At 43.6% G+C, this 18,020-nt stretch overlaps 1 pseudogene; it reads left to right on the top strand.

The window, feature by feature from the left end:
- Window positions 1-1,794: 1,794 nt before the first annotated feature.
- On the top strand, window positions 1,795-6,180 carry LOC115167620 (probable G-protein coupled receptor 21; annotated as a pseudogene).
- Window positions 6,181-18,020: the final 11,840 nt, after the last annotated feature.

The following is an 18,020-nucleotide window of genomic DNA, read 5'->3' as shown; positions in this document are numbered from 1 at the left end:
CCCTATTTCTTAATGGGAATTCAAAATATTATTGAAAAGAGACAGAAAATTAACCAAACTATAGCACATAAGAGATGCCAGAACCATTTGACCTTCTGCAGGGATGAGCCACCCTCTTTTATGTGAACTTCCTGAAGATTCTAATCCTGTTAGTCATGCTGTTCTGAGGAGGCACATGAGGTAATTCAGAGGTTCAGTTGTCCAATATGGGATGATTGCTGCCGTGCAACACATTACCTCTGCCTGGATTACACTATTACAATGTACATCAAAGTCAGATTTATCAAAGCATCCAATCATATTGTCCCTGCACTATAAAAAAAAAAATCACATTTGAGATAATATTCTGACTAATTAGACTAATTATGTTTCCTGTGTCATTTTGATTATATTATGAAAGGGTGCTTGAATTCTGATTGAATGTGTCACAAAAACCTAAAGCATCATTATCCTGCCCCATGTATTACTGACTCAACATACAGTAGGCTAACAATCTCCTATCTGACTTGAACCCTGGTTTATGAGATATTCATCTTCACTGGGGTAGATGTTTAGTTGTTGCAATGTAAAACCTACAAGCACAGAGCAGCCTCTCTAACAGAGAGAAAACAGTCATAAATCAGCACAGACAATCTAAAAAAGAATGAGGACCCTTATCACCATGCTTCAGGTAACCAATGGCAAACCGAGATGTGCATCAGCCCCACTCTCCTGTGGCTCAAAATAGAAAATTGATGAATTGAGTGATTACAGAAAGGAGCAAATTGGCCCCATACTTTTAGCTTCAGACTCGTACAATGCCCAGTCTCTGAAGCATAGCGGTGCCTATCTACATCACAACACATGCATTTCCTTTTCATCCTTTCATTTGCATAAAACATTTATGTAGCATGAGATCATGATGGTGCTTTTCAATGTCCAATATGTATTTGCATTGCTTTTAAAATCTCATGGCAGCTTGTGTCTTCATTTGTTCTTGATGATTCATGCTTATTCACTTCAACAGCATGATTAATTTTGCAGACATTAGAAAATAATGGAATATTATTTGTCTGGGCACAATCTTTCAGTGGAAAGATAAATTTACTCTATCAACTTGTCACATTTAGAAGAGCTAAGGAAGGCCTACAAATAAGCCTTCTGGTAATAACAAAGAAATGGATTCCAACAAAACTTTAGATCTTTTTCATACAATGTGAAGTATATATATTGTGTAAAATCAAATTAAATAACCTTGTATTGGGGTGAGATGTAATTCAAATATTATTGATCTCCGACTGCTATTTCTCATGGCCCTTGGATTGATAAAATAACATTTCTGCCTCAGCCACTAATGAGAGAATGTGAGTTATCTGTACAGTATCAATGTTTGAATAGTGAGGTCCAGCTGCTATGGAGGCCCATCAGAGGGGCTACTTCCCCAGCAGGTAGGCTAGTAGTGTCAGCTAGCCATGAACATGTCCCTCTGTGGAAGGAGGACGGCCTGGAATAAGCCTTTGATATATGCGCTTGTCACTGTCCTAATGACGAATCCATCTGTGCAGAGTCCAGCGCAGGGACTGGAGGAGGAGATGGGCTCATATTTCAGCTGTTTAGGTTCATGTCCTCGCTCTCTTCCTCCCCAATCCACTCCCCCATGTAGCTCATCTCTGCCTGTGCTTAGGTGGTCCTCACCTGACTCTGCCTGTAGAAGAATTGAGAAGAGGAAGTAACAAACTAATGCCAGAGTTGAGGACAATGTTTGCAACACTCAATTTGTCCGAGGACATCAATCTAACCAGCACAGATACGCACATGCTTCTAGAATGGAAAATTGTCAAAATATCAGTTTTAGCAGCGATGATCACGTTGGGGAATATTGCAGTTATTATGGTGATTTCTTCATCGGTGTCCGGCTGGTCAAGGAACTCTCGATACTTTTTACTCTCACTCACCGGTGCTGATTCGACATTTGGACTGATAATCACGCTCTTGAATCTGTGCATCAGTCTTGCGAAAGACTACAGTGAAGGCCCAGACTCCCTCTGTCACATTGTGGCTTTCTTCAATGCAACGATCTATTCGACTTGCATGTACACACTGGCTACAATAAGTCTAGAAAGATACATTGCAGTGTTTTACCCGCTGGAATACTCATCACTGATGACAAGGAGAAGAATGCTGCTTCTGGTCGCCTTTGCATGGTGTTTTCCTACATTTTTACTTGTGCCCATATCTTTTCCTAACGGGATAATTGAGGTCCACTTTTCTACAGCGTCACTGGTTTGCAGTCCATCATACATTAACGTTGACATGCCTCATCTTCTTTCCTTGTTCAATCGTCATGACTTGCGCAAACCTGCGCCTTTGGTTTGCTGCAATGAGACAGCGAGTAAAGATGCGCTCACAACACCTGGGTCGTCACAACAGACCCATAGCATCCAGGGTGCTTGTCCCTGTGATGACTGTCTACTACACATGTTGGACGCCGTGCATGGCGGCAATTATCTATAATGGTGAGTAGGCCTATAGAAAGAACCAGTTGGTTTACAACTTGTTGATGGAACATCTAAAATTAAGACAGGTTGCATGTTTTTCCCAAAGTCACTCATCACCCTTCTAAACGAGCTCAGGAAAATGCCCGTAACAAATGTAGGCAACAAGGCTGTAAAGTTGAAATGCCAATGTGCTGGGTGTAAGATGGCTGGTGTAGGCTGCTGAATCAGACTGATACAGACTGATGCTGAATCAGACTGGTAAATTATCTTTTAATGGTGTCAGACCGTGGCTCTGCATCTGTCCTCGTGCTCCTAGATCTTAGTGCTGCTTTTGATACCATCGATCACCACATTATTTTGGAGATATTGGAAACCCAAATTGGTCTACACGGACAAGTTCTGGCCTGGTTTAGATCTTATCTGTCGGAAAGATATCAGTTTGTCTCTGTGAATGGTTTGTCCTCTGACAAGTCAACTGTACATTTCGGTGTTCCTCAAGGTTCCGTTTTAGGACCACTATTGTTTTCACTATATATTTTACCTCTTGGGGATGTCATTCGAAAACATAATGTTAAATTTCACTGCTATGCGGATGCCACACAGCTGTACATTTCAATGAAACATGGTGAAGCCCCAAAATTGCCCTCGCTAGAAGCCTGTGTTTCAGACATAAGGAAGTGGATGGCTGCAAACGTTCTACTTTTAAACTCTGACAAAACAGAGACGCTTGTTCTAGGTCCCAAAAAACAAAGAGATCTTCTGTTGAATCTGACAATTAATCTTGATGGTTGTACAGTCATCTCAAATAAAACTGTGAAGGACCTCGGCGTTACTCTGGACCCCGATCTCTCTTTTGAAGAACATATCAAGACTGTTTCAAGGACAGCTTTTTTCCATCTACGTAACATTGCAAAAATCAGAAACTTTCTGTCCAAAAATGATGCAGAAAAATGAATCCATGCTTTTGTTACTTCTAGGTTGGACTACTGCAATGCTCTACTTTCCGGCTACCCGGATAAAGCACTAAATAAACTTCAGTTAGTGCTAAATACGGCTGCTAGAATCCTGACTAGAACCAAAAAATGTGATCATTTTACTCCAGTGCTAGCCTCCCTACACTGGCTTCCTGTTAAGGCAAGGGCTGATTTCAAGGTTTTACTGCTAACCTACAAAACATTACATGGGCTTGCTCCTACCTATCTTTCCGATTTGGTCCTGCCGTACATACCTACATGTACGCTACGGTCACAAGACGCAGGCCTCCTAATTGTCCCTAGAATTTCTAAGCAAACAGCTGGAGGCAGGGCTTTCTCCTATAGAGCTCCATTATTATGGAATGGTCTGCCTACCCATGTGAGAGATGGGTTGAGAGGCTCGGTCTCAACCTTTAAGTCTTTACTGAAGACTCATCTCTTCAGTAGGTCCTATGATTGAATGTAGTCTGGGCCAGGAGTGTGAAGGTGAACAGAAAGGCTCTGGAGCAACGAACCGCTCTTGCTGTCTCTGCCTGGCCGGTTCCCCTCTCTCCACTGGGATTCTCTGCCTCTAACCCTATTACAGGGGCTGAGTCACTGGCTTATTGGTGTTCTTCCATGCCGTCCCTAGGAGGGGTGCGTCACTTGAGTGGGTTGAGTCACTAACGGGGTCTTCCTGTCTGGGTTGGCGTCCCCCCTTGGGTTGTGCCGTGGAAGAGATCTTTGTGCGCTATACTTCGTCTCAGGATGGTAAGTTGGTGGTTGAAGATATCCCTCTAGTGGTGTGGGGGCTGTGCTTTGGCAAAGTGGGTGGGGTTATATCCTTCCTGTTTGGCCCTGTCTGGGGGTATCATCGGATGGGGCCACAGTGTCTCCTGACCCCTCCTGTCTCAGCCTCCAGTATTTATGCTGCAGTAGTTTATGTGTCGGGGGGCTAGGGTCAGTCTGTTATATCTGGAGTATTTCTCCTGTCTTATCCGGTGTCCTGTGTGAATTTAAGTATGCTCTCTCTAATTCTCTCTTTCTCTCTTTCTTTCTTTCTCTCTCTCTGAGGACCTGAGCCCTAGGACCATGCCTCAGGACTACCTGGCATGATGACTCCTTGCTGTCCCTAGTCCACCTGGCCGTGCTGCTGCTCCAGTTTCAACTGTTCTGCCTGCGGCTATGGAACCCTGACCTGTTCACCGGACGTGCTACCTGTCCCAGACATGCTGTTTTCAACTCTCTAGAGACTTCAGGAGCGGTGGAGATACTCTCAATGATCGGCTATGAAAAGCCAACTGACATTTACTCTTGAGGTGCTGACTTGTTGCACCCTCGACAACTACTGTGATTATTATTATTTGACCATGCTGGTCATTTATGAACATTTGAACATCTTGGCCATGTTCTGTTATAATCTCCACCCGGCACAGCCAGAAGAGGATTGGCCACCCCTCATAGCCTGGTTCCTCTCTAGGTTTCTTCCTAGGTTTGGCCTTTCTAGGGAGTTTTTCCTAGCCACCGTGCTTCTACACCTGCTTGCTGTTTGGGGTTTTAGGCTGGGTTTCTGTACAGCACTTTGAGATATCAGCTGATGTAAGAAGGGCTTTATAAATAAATTTGATTTGATACCGGCAGCTTCTGGTATACAGCCTGAAACTAAGTAGAGTGAACAGGAAACGTTTCCTTACAAGCAAGAATCTTGAATAAAATGACATTTACATTTTACCATACTGGTTGTCAGTATAGTTGGTCATTCAGTGGTGAACTTCTGAGACAAATTATACACAGGAAAGTGTTATTTACCTGACTTTTTAGACCGCTGGTATTGCTGCTGAAATATATATTACCTGACACATGCGGAAAACCATGTAAACACCTGCAAGACTTTGGTTAGTATGCATGCATCAACGTGCATATCCTTGTACACCTGACTTGGGTCAGTAGCAAACGCATCTTGATTGTCCCACAGTTTGAAGTCTGTAATAATACTTGTCTGTGGATAGTTTCTCAAATTTCGACTCCAACAGAACCAACACCACGGACAATCGGCAGAGTAAGTTCACATTTTATTCAACGTTCGTGATTGACAATGGACATTTGGTTCTTTGTAAATGTTTTTGCCTAAAGGCCCCGCATCCTAGGTTCTGTTTTCTAACCCTAACTTGGCTAGGAGATCTTAGTCGTGCAATTTCACATATAACTATGTTTGGTGCAGTATTTCTCAAGTGAAATAATGTGCATGAAAACGAATCGTCTCTCATTGAATGACAACAAACACTTGATTGAAGAGTCCCGTCCATAGTTCCCACTCCTGCTACAAGTAGTACTGTTGACAATCACTGAAGAAGGGACATAGACTTCGACTGACTATGCTTGTGCATAGTCGGTTTTATTTCATAGCCTATGCTGTCCCTTTTTATGTATTTTTCTGTTCTCTCTTCCACCAGCCATCTTGGGCAACATAGTTACGGAGTGGGTGGAGTTTGTGGTGGTGTGGCTGCCAACCGCCAACGGTTTCCTCAAATGCATCTTCTACTTCTGGATCAACCGCAGCTTACGTAGAAAGTTCTGCCTGCTCTTCCAGCGGCTGTGTCTCAGTGTGCCCAGATTTGGCCAAGGCCCTGGGCTGCACAGCCAGCTCACAGACTGTAGTCTGGGACAATAACAACACCCTCCAGGAGCGCTGCTCCAGTGTGTCGTCAACCTGCACCCTGATCACCCTGGCCAGTGACACCCTCTTCTGAGGGATTAGGCTTCTCATAGACATGGTACTCACTCACATTATTCAATGATAAATCTGGTAAGTTTCAACGACAAACACCTGAAGGACATTTAGGAGAGCTGCTTGTATTGAGATAGTGGTATCAGGTTATATTTAAAAACAAAGTGTGGCAAGGAGACATGGGAGTGCTGTCAGACCATAGTTTGGTGTTTGACAGGGCTTTGAAACATCTATCTTCCTCACCATCACTATGCATTTCAAGTTATTTGGAATCTTATTTTTTGTTGAACTCAAACATAATTCTTTGAAATTGTATTCATCCCCAATTGACAGTATTTGGTCCATGCTGGAATGTTTCTTTTTTTTATAGATTCATTTTTTGTTTTACATTTTACTGTCACACTGTGTTGTCAGAATTTCATGCTCCACTTTTTTAGTTGAGTTATTGTTTTAGTTGGTAAATCCATCAGAATGTAGCCCTCGTCCAGCCATGTCACCCGCCACCTTGTTTGTATTTGCATTATCAGTATTTTACATGGTGCTACAATTTGATCTGCAGGTTGTCTACAGCCCGCCAATATATTGCACTTAAATGTCAAAAAAATAAAAATCATTGATTGAAATTGAAATTTTGCCATCAAACAATAAAATGTGTTAGGTGAACTTCACAAGGAAATGTTTACAAGTGCTTTGATGGTCTTCAGGCCATCTACTCTGTACACCTATATCTTGTATATCAAAGGCCCGGTGTATACGTAGCAGCCTTGCAAGGTAAACCTTTAAGTCATTGAATTTCATCTCCTGAGAAAGGTCATTAAACAGCTCCAGTGTATAAAGGTCACCACCACACTCATGTCTGTCAGCGTTACCCTTTCCCTCCCTTTGACTTAGCTTCTCATATCACCAGGGTCACCTCCCAATTCATGGTCCCTTATTAAAAAAAAGTGGCTAAGACTATGCAAAACCATCACTGTGCTACTGTCCGCACTACATTGTATGATATTGGGCAGCTCTCTTATACTATTTAGAACTTCCTTTAGACTTGTTATTATGGTAAATGTTGAGAGTGAAACCTGCTGGTGGTGATCTCTTGAGATTCATGACCTGGAATGTATGGTGTCTGGCCAAAATCTGAAAATATAGTCCATATTTATTATGAAACTTGCTAAACTCTATTGGTGCTTTCAAATGTGAAAATAAGTACTTGGTCTTTGACTAATGGTATGTTTAATTTGTATTTTGTGAATAGTTGAGTGACTTTGTCGTGTACATAAAATCATTTTATATTGTTTATAAATAAGTGAAAATCCCCCAAAATGTTTGTGATTAGGAAATAAAGCATAAGGCCTTTGTGTTAATTAGTCATTTAGTGTGGCATGGAAAAGGAGAGGCAGATTTGAGAAGCTGCCTACATGGGAATTAAACTCTGCAAGAGGCTTCACTGAATATCACTTATTTCCCACACCGTATTTATTCCAATTTGAGGCCAAGTCAGACAGGTAGTGATCTATCAGGGCCCTGTCTTTCCATCCCGCGCTGGCAGCCAGGGTCCGGAAGTCCAATGCAAAATCCTGTGCGCTCCTCATCCCCTGCCTTAGGTGGAACAGTCGTTCACCCGCCGCTCGACCCTCAGGCGGGTGGTCGAACACTGCCCGAAAGCGGCGGGTGAACTCTGCGTAGTGGCCCACTCCAAGGCTTTGCCTGAGAGGCAGGAGACGAGTTCAGACACGCTCTCACGTCCCAAAGGAGCCGGGTAACGGTCGCCAGGTAGAGCTCAAGCTGGAGTAGGAACCCCTGGCATCCGGCAGCCGTTCCATCATACTCCCTTGGGAGCGCGAGCCGGATCCCGCTGGAACCGGGTGAAGGAGGGGTGGACAGTGGGACCTGTGGCTCAGTTGGTAGAGCATGGTGTTTGCAACGCCAGCATGGTGTGTGCAACGCCAGGGTTGTAGGTTCGATTCCCACGGGGGGCCAGTACAAAAAAATGCATGAAATTAAATTAAATGTATGCATTCACTACTGTAAGTCGCTCTGGATAAGAGCGTCTGCTGAATGACTAAAATGTAAAATGTAAATGTCTGTAGTGGGGCTGGTGGAGGCGCTGGACGACCTCCTCCTCTCTCCTAACGATCCATCTTCTGCAGCACGCAATCCATGGTGGTGCCCAGATGTTGCAATATGGCCACGTGCTGCTGAACGCGCTCCTCTATCTCTGAAGGGAGGGCGTCTGCTCCTGCTGACTCCATTCTTTCGGGTGAGGGATTCTGTCAGGAGGTCTATGTGTAGCTGGTGTATAGGAGTCAGGCGCAGGACAGCAGATAAGAGTAAATAAACATACTTTACTCAACATATAATAAATGCAAATACAAAAACAGAGCCCACAGTAACGGACCTACCTACATAGAAACAATCACTCACAAACAAACATGGGGGAACAGAGGGTTAAATAATGAACAGGTAATTGGGGGATTGAAACCAGGTATGTAAGACAAAGACAAAACAGGCCGGTGACCTTGACCGCCGAACGCCGCCCCGAACAAGGAGAGGGACCGACCTCGGCAGAAGTCGTGACAGGCTTGCCTAAACAAGAGTGTGAAAACCTATGCAACAATTATATTTTAGTTATTTACATTTTGTGATTTAAAAAAAAATATTTTCGCTTTGTCATGATGGAATATTTTGTGTAGATCAATGACCAAAAAAATACAATTAAATATATTTCAATCCCACAAAATGTGAAAAAAAACGTTCAAGGGGTGTAGACTTTCTATAGGGACTGTACATGAGAGACACATTTTTCTATCAACATGCTTTTATTTTGGTTGATATGCAAATTATATGATTTAATGTTTCTTTAAGCCTGCAGCTACTTACTTGACATGAGACACATAACCATGCCAACACATGATTAAACATTTGAATTCACTGACAGAGAGAGTGCTAATGAAGCAATAGCTTCCTGGAAATCTGGAGATCTGTTTTCTTTCAGAGAAGCAGCACTGTGTCGTTCCAAGGACGACGAAGTTGTAGCCTATTTCTCAGAACTGTAATATGGAGTGATTTTTAATGGGAAGGATCGGTTTGTTTGAACCAAAAATCTGGCAAGCTTTTTCTTGTCAATAATAAAGGTGGACTAGACCAAGTCAGAATAACTGTGCACTACCCACTGATGTATTCATTTATTGGCACTATTTCGGGATCAGAAATCTAGACGTTGAACTTCTGTAGTTGTGCTCTGCTGTGAAGGCCATACTATTTATGTCACCCTTTCATATCTCTCCAATTATCTTGAATGAGCAATTAAGACCATGAATAAAATAATGGCAAATATGTGGATTAAAGGTTCTTTATCTATTCCTTTTCTTCTCCTGTTTTTCCGACATTATCATGTCTGCTAAGATCCTATTACAGCCTCACTCATCAATCAAGCATTCACATTTATTTATAAAGCCCTTCTTACATCAGCTGATGTCACAAAGTGCTGTACAGAAACCCAGCCTAAAACTCCAAACAGCAAGCAATGCAGGTGTAGAAGCACAGTGGCTAGGAAAACTCCCTAGAAAGACCGGAACCTAGGAAGAAACCTAGAGAGGAACCAGGCTATGAGGGGTGGCCAGTCCTCTTCTGGCTGTGCCGGGTGGAGATTATAACAGAACATGGCCAAGATGTCCAAATGTTCATAGATGACCAGCAGGGTCAAATAATAATAATCACAGTGGTTGTAGAGGGTGCAACAGGTCAGCACCTCAGGAGTAAATGTCAATTGGCTTTTCATAGCCGATCATTCAGAGTATCTCCGCTCCTGCTGTCTCTAGAGAGTTGAAACCAGCAGGTCTGGGACAAGGCAGCACATCCGCAGGCAGAACAGTTGAAACTGGAGCAGCAGCACGACCAGGTGGACTGGGGACAGCAAGGAGTCATCAGGCCAGGTAGTCCTGAGGCATGGGCCTATGGCTCAGGTCCTCTGAGAGAAAGAGAGAGAATTAGAGAGAGCATACTTAAATTCACACAGGACACCGGATAAAACAGGAGAAATACTTCAGATATAACAGCCCCCCCGACACATAAACTATTGCAGCATAAATACTGGAAGCTGAGAAAGGAGGGGCTCGGGAGACACTTGTGGTGGCTAATTTCTGCATTACCAAATGAGGAGAGTTACAAACTTCACACACAAGTCAGTTATACTTAAAACTACATCTTTAATAATTAAGATGCTTTTGCAAAAGCACTTGACCTTCAATGAACCATTGAAAAGTGATTACACAAATGTACAAAGATCTTTTATACCCAAGACCCATCCCTCTCAACGTACATGACGAACAACAGATCTTAGGAACTGTTCACAAAGGGACCTTATACTTAAGAAAGGAGTATCCCTTAACCAGATAACATTCGCTATAAATTATCATTCAGTTTGGTCCCTAATGACGAGGTTCTAATCTCGTTCCTGGTACTTCATAATACAAAAACACCATCTCATCCAATGGCATAAATCAATTGACAACTCTAGATACTCCCATCTCAAGTAAACCCCCACTTGACTCCACTCCTGGACAAGCTCACTGAGGGGAGTGACTTGCGCACAGACATTGTGGAGACAAATAATTGGTTCCCCATTAATCATGCCATCTCTTCACATGGTTTAAGAATAGGTAAAGACACATTCACATATGAAGACAATGTTCCATTTTGTCCTCCTCTCTGTCTGATATTCTGCATAGCAACAGAGATATGTCAAAGACAAGTCTGACCTCTCCCCTTTCTGGGCCCCAAGTAACTGAGCCCCAGCTAAGGGAAAAGTGCAACTGAAAGACACCAGAGTCCAAAGGATACATTCTAATGACAAGTATCTCACATAAGCATATTATTCTAATAAAACATCTTAATTATCTATGTTACCCAACTAATTCTGATTCATCCGCCACACACTGTGGCCCCGTCCGACATTACCCCTGGACAAGGCCAAACAGGCAGGATATACAGTTGAAGTTTACATACACTTAGGTTGGAGTCATTAAAATATGTTTTTCAACCACTCCACAAATTTCTTGTTAACAAACTATAGTTTTGGCAAGTTGGTTAGGACATCTACTTTGTGCATGACACAAGTAATTTTTCCAACAATTGTTTACAGACAGATTATTTCACTTAGAATTCACTGTATCACAATTCCAGTGGGTCAGAAGTTTACATACACTAAGTTGACTGTGTCTTTCAACAGCTTGGAAAATCCCAGAAAATTATGTCATGGCTTTAGAAGCTTCTGATAGGCTAATTGACATCATTTGAGTCAATTGGAGGTGTACTTGTGGATGTATTTCAAGGCCTACCTTCAAATTCAGTGCCTCTTTTCTTGACATCATGGGAAAATAAAAAAAAATGAGCCAAGACCTCAGAAAAAATGTTGTAGACCTCCACAAGTCTGGTTCATACTTGGGAGCAATTTCCAAACGCCTGAAGGTACCATGTTCATCTGTACAAACAATAGTATGCAAGTATGGGACCACGCAGCCGTCATACCGCTCAGGAAGGTGATGAACGTACTTTGGTGCAAAAAGTGCAAATCAATCCCAGAACAACAGCAAAGGACCTTGTGAAGATGCTGGAAGAAACAGGTACAAAAATATCTATATCCACAGTAAAACGAGTCCTATATTGACAAAACCTGAAAGGCCGGTCAGCAAGGAAGAAGCCACTGCTCCAAAACCGCCATAAAAAAGCCAGACTACAGTTTTCAACTGCACATGGGGACAAAGATCGTACTTTTCTGAGAAATGTCCTTTGCTCTGATGAAACAAAAATAGAACTGTTTGGCCATAATGACCATAATTATGTTTAAAGGAAAAGGGGGGAGGCTTGCAAGCCGAAGAACACCATCCCAACCGTGAAGCACGGGGGTGGCAGCATCACGTTGTGGGGGTGCTTTGCTGCAGGAGGGACTGGTGCACATCACAAAGTAGATGGCATCATGAGGAAGGAAAATTCTGTGGATATATTGAAGCAACATCGCAAGACATCAGCCAGGTCTATACCCAAACAGTTCGAACTTCTAATTAAAAAAATGAATCTCTCCAGAAATAAGTCTCTCACTATTGCCGCCTGCTATTGACCCCCCTCCAATCCCAGCTGTGCCCTGGACATCATTTGTAAATTGATCGCCCCCCCATCTAGCCTCAGAGTTCATTATGTTAGGTGACCTAAACTGGGATATGCTTAACACCCCGGCAGTCCTACAATCTAAGCTAGATGCCCTCAATCTCACACAAACCATCAAGGAACCCACCAGGTACAACCCTAAATCTGTAAACATGGGCACCCTCATAGACATTATCCTGACCAACTTGCCCTCCAAATACACCTCTGCTGTTTTTAATCAGGATCTCAGCGATCACTGCCTCATTGCCTGTATCCGCTATGGGTCTGCGGTCAAACGACCACCCCTCATCACTGTCAAACGCTCCCTAAAACACTTCTGCGAGCAGGCCTTTCTAATCGACCTGGCCTGTCGACCTGACCTGTCAGTCGAGGATGCCTGGTCATTCTTTAAAAGTAATTTCCTCACCATTTTAGATAAGCATGCCCCATTCAAAAAATGCAGAACTAAGAACAGATATAGCCCTTGGTTCACTCCAGACCTGACTGCCCTTGACCAGCACAAAAACATCCTGTGGCGGACTGCAATAGCATCGAAAAGTCCCCGTGATATGCAACTGTTCAGGGAAGTCAGGAACCAATACACGCAGTCAGTCAGGAAAGCAAAGGCTAGCTTTTTCAAGCAGAAAATTGCATCCTGTAGCTCTAACTCCAAAACGTTTTTGGACAATGTAAATTCCTTGGAGAACAAGAGCATCTCCTCCCAGCTGCCAACTGCACTGAGGCTAGGTAACACAGTCACCACCGAGAAATCCATGATAATCAAAAATTTCAATAAGCATTTCTCAACGGCTGGCCATGCCTTCCTCCTGGCTACTCCAACCCCGGCCAATAGCTCCGCCCAAGCCTCCCCAGCTTCTCCTTCACCCAAATCCAGATAGCAGATGTTCTGAAAGAGCTGCAAAACCTGGACCCGTACAAATCAGCTGGGCTAGACAATCTGGACCCTCTCTTTCTAAAACTATCCGCCGCCATTGTTGCAACCCCTATTACCAACCTGTTCAACCTGTCCGAGCTTCTAAAGATTGGAAAGCTGCCGCGGTCATCCCCCTCTTCAAAGGGGGTGACACCCTAGACCCAAACTGTTACAGACATATTTCCATCCTGCCTTGCCTATCTAAAGTCTTCAAAAGCCAAGTTAATAAACAGATCACTGACCATTTCGAATCCCACCGTACCTTCTCCGCTCTGCAATCCGGTTTACGAGCCGGTCACGGGTGCACCTCAGTCACACTCAAGGTACTAAACGATATCATAACCGCCATCGATAAAAGATAGTACTGTGCACCATCTTCATCAACCTTGCCAAGGCCTTCGACTCTGTCAATCACCGTATTCTTATCGGAAGACTCAATAGCCTTGGTTTTTCGAATGACTGCCTCGCCTGGATCACCAACTACTTTGCAGACAGAGTTCAATGTGTCAAATTGGAGGGCATGTTGTCCGGACCTCTGGCAGTCTCTCTGGGGGTACCACAGGGTTCAATTCTCGGGTGGACTCTTTTCTCTGTATATATCAATGATGTCGCTCTTGCTGCGGGCGATTCCCTGATCCACCTCTACGCAGACGTTACCATTCTGTATACAACTGGCCCTTCCTTGGACACTGTGCTAACAAACCTCCAAACGAGCTTCAATGCCATACAACACTCCTTCCGTGGCCTCCAACTCCTCTTAAATGCTAGTAAAACCAAATGCATGCTTTTCAACCATTCGCTGCCCGCACCTGCCTGCCCGGCTAGCATCACCAGCCTGGACGGTTCCGACCTAGAATATGTGGACAACTATAAATACCTAGGTGTCTGGTTAGAGTGTAAACTCTCCTTCCAGACTCATATTAAACATCTCCAATCCAAAATCAAATCTAGAATCGGATTTCTATTTCGCAACAAAGCCTCCTTCACTCACGCCGCCAAACTTACCCTAGTAAAACTGACTATCCTACCGATCCTCGACTTCGGCGATGTCATCTACAAAATAGCTTCCATTACTCTACTCGGCAAACTGGATGCAGTCTATCACAGTGCCATCCGTTTTGTTACCAAATCACCTTATACCACCCACCACTGCGACCTGTATGCTCTAGTCGGCTGGCCCTCGCTACATATTTGTCGCCAGACCCACTGGCTCCAGGTCGTCTATAAGTCTATGCTAGGTAAATCTCCGCCTTATCTCAGTTCACTGGTCACGATAACAACACCCACCCATAGCACACGTTCCAGCAGGTAATATCTCACTGATCATCCCCAAAGCCAACACCTCATTTGGCCACCTTTCCTTACAGTTCTCTGCTGCCAGTGACTGGAACGAATTGCAAAAATCGCTGAAGTTGGAGACTTTTATTTCCCTCACCAACTTCTAACATCAGCTACCTGAGCTGCTAACTGATCGCTGCAGCTGTACATAGTCCATCTGTAAATTGCCCACCCACCCAACCTACCTACCTCATCCCCATACTGTTTTTATTTTATTTATTTTTCTGCTCTGTTGCACACCAGTATTTCTACTTGCACATCATCATATGCTCATTTATCACTCCAGTGTTAATCTGCTAAATTGTAATTATTCGCTCCTATGGCCTATTTATTGCCTACCTCCTCATGCCTTTTGCACACACTGTATATAGACTTTCTTTTTTTCTACTGGGTCATTGACTTGTTTATTGTGTTTTTGGCTTGTTTATTGTTACTCCATGTGTAACTCTGTGTTGTCTGTGTCACACTGCTTTGCTTTATCTTGGCCAGGTCACAGTTGTAAATGAGAACTTGTTCTCAACTAGCCTACCTGGTTAAATAAAGGTGAAATATATATTTTTTTAAATGCTTGGTTGCAAATGGGTCTTCCAAATGGACAATGACACCAAGCATACTTCCAAAGTTGTGGCAAAATGGCTTAGGGACAGCAAAGTCAAGGTATTGGAGTGGCCATCACAAAGCCCTGACCTCAATTCTAGAGAAAATTTGTGGGCAGAACTGAAAAAGTGGGTGCGAGCAAGGAGGCCTACAAAACCCAAAACGTTTTACCCAAGTTAAACAATTTAAAGGCAATGCTACCAAATACTAATTGAGTGTATGTAAACTTCTGACCCATTGGGAATGTGGTGAAAGAAATAAACGCTGAAATGAATCATTCTCTCTGCTAGTATTCTGACATTTCACATTCTTAAAATAAAGTGGTGATCCTAACTGACCTAAGACAGGGAATTTTTACTTGGATTAAATGTCAGGAATTGCGAAAAACTGAGTTTAAATGTATTTGGCTGAGGTGTATGTAAACTTCCGACTTCAACTGTATGTACTGTATAGTCATAACAGAGGGTTTTGTAAGCTATGAAAATATACTTGATGGAAAGAAGGGTCAAATGAAGTGCGGTCTCCCATACACAAATCCCAAGGGGAGCAGGAACTCTGGCAGAATATGAAACGTCTTATCATTATTCCGCTGGCAGCCAGTCAACCTCTAGACCAGTATCTACCTGCCCGAGGGCAGGCCTAATTGCACAGATTATGTCACAGGGAGTGTGGCCTTTGGTGACACCGGAATGCCTTGTTTCCCCATAGTGAGAGCAATTAGTCTGTGAGTCCTAGGACAAGACACGGGTATTAATGACACACTGCTCCTCTGCTGGCTGGCTCCAAATGTTGCTCACTCTATTGTCGCTCCACTCCCACCAATGTTCCTTCTGTTATTGAGGTGTCTAACACGGGGCCCCCTGGGATGTGGCTACAGCTCGAGAGATAACTCAGACCCCTCCCCAAAGATATTCCCTGGTTGTAGATGCAAACAGCCTATCTGCTAGAGGTTAGGTGAACATGTTATTTTGAAATAAGTGCATTTGAAGGATTGAAAGAATGTCCTCCAGTTTATGGGAGGCTTAATTTTAATCAACATTAGAGTAGATATTTTCAGGGGAGATCTTTCGTATAAGAGGTTGATGAGATTGACACATGTTTCTGTTATTGGTTGATATTCTCTATGTATGGTTTGGCACTGCCATTCTTACACACTTCTTCATATCATGCCATACAGCTGTAGGATCTTAATTTGTGGAAGGCTACCCGAAACGTTTGACCCAACAATTTAAAGGCAATGCTACCAAATACTAATACTAAATACTAATACTAATACTAAAATAAAGTTGTGATCCTAACTGACCTAAGACAGGGAATTTTTACTAGGATTAAATATCAGGAATTGTGAAAAACTGAGTTTAAATGTATTTGGATAAGGTGTATGTAAACTTCCGACTTCAACTGTAACCCCACCCACTTTGCCAAAGCACAGCCCCCATACTAGAGGGATATCTTCAACCACCAACTTACTGTCCTGAGTCAAGGCCGAGTATAGCCCACGAAGATCTCCCTCATGGCTTCGAACCCAAGGGGGTGCGCCAACCCAGACAGGAAGATCACGTCAGTAACTCAACCCACTCAAGTGACGCACCCCTCTTAGGGACGGCATGGAAGAGCACCAGTAAGCCAGTGACTCAGCCCCTGTATTAGGGTTTAAGGCAGAGAATCCCAGTGGAGAGAGGACTAGCTAGGTTTCCATCCAATTGGCAACAGATTTTCATGCGAATATTAGTGTCGTTCTTACTCTTCTCAACGAGCAGCGGGTGCGGCCGTGGGCCCCACCCCAGTCCCAAAGCACTCACAGGCGGCCCAGTCCTCGCACAGCAGTCCCTCCCAGCTGCAGTCAGAGCAGGAGATGTTCACCCCTCCGCGTCCAGACTGCAAATGAATCGTGCATGCGGGAAGCCGCCGCTGGCTGATCCCTCCCTGGCTTACATTCAGGGTGGGATGTAAATGTAAAATGTTCTTTGTCTAAAATAAATCACTGCACAAAAATAAATCACTGCATTTGACTCACACAGCCTCAGTCACATACACACCTTGTCCACTGTGTGTGTACCTCTCTGTGACATAAGCTAAACATCTAGCTGGCTAGCTCATCATGTCTCAGTCTAAACTGTACACTCAAAAATACAGAAAGCAGTGGGAATCAAACCCTGAATTCAAAGGCTGGTTGAAGCCATTTATTGGAGATGATACACGGGCATACTGCCTGTATTGTAAGGCTGATTTCTACGCCAAACTTTGTGATGTAAAAAAACACATGACAACTCAAAACATACTCAAAAGGCAAAGCCTTATAACAGTTCCACCCAAAACAAGCTGCCACTTATGGTTAAAAAAAATGGCATTAGCTATGGCATTAGCTATCGCTGAACATTGTTCCATGCTGGCATGTGATCACATTGGAGAAGCATGTAGTGCTGCTTTCTCAGACTCCAATGCTGCTACCCACTTCAAAATGTACAGGACAAAGTGCACAGAAATGATTAATGGTGTTCTAGCACCATACTTTCTGAAAAAGTTGGTCGCAGATGTGGGTGACCAGCGTTTCAGCCTCCTCCTCGATGAGTCCACGGATGTAAGCGTTTCTAAGTACCTGGGGGTTGTGATAAGGTACTTTAGTGACACCAAGCAGACAATTGTATCAACATTTCTGGGGCTTGTTGAGTTGGAGGGAGGAGATGCCAAATCTATAGCCCGTGCTGTTGTGGCTTTCCTCGAGAAGTGTTGTCTCAAAAAAGAGAAACTCCTGGGGATACGGACTGACAATGCCTCTGTTATGACGGGGATTAACAATGGGGTCCATAAAGTTCTGAAAGAGGAGTATGGCCACAAATATCTGGTTCTTATTC

Source organism: Salmo trutta, chromosome 29 (genome assembly GCF_901001165.1).
Source record: "Salmo trutta chromosome 29, fSalTru1.1, whole genome shotgun sequence".
In the NCBI taxonomy this organism is placed as follows: Eukaryota; Metazoa; Chordata; class Actinopteri; order Salmoniformes; family Salmonidae; genus Salmo; species Salmo trutta.
Note: the sequence above shows the minus strand (reverse complement) of the source record. Positions and strands in the feature narration are given on the sequence as shown.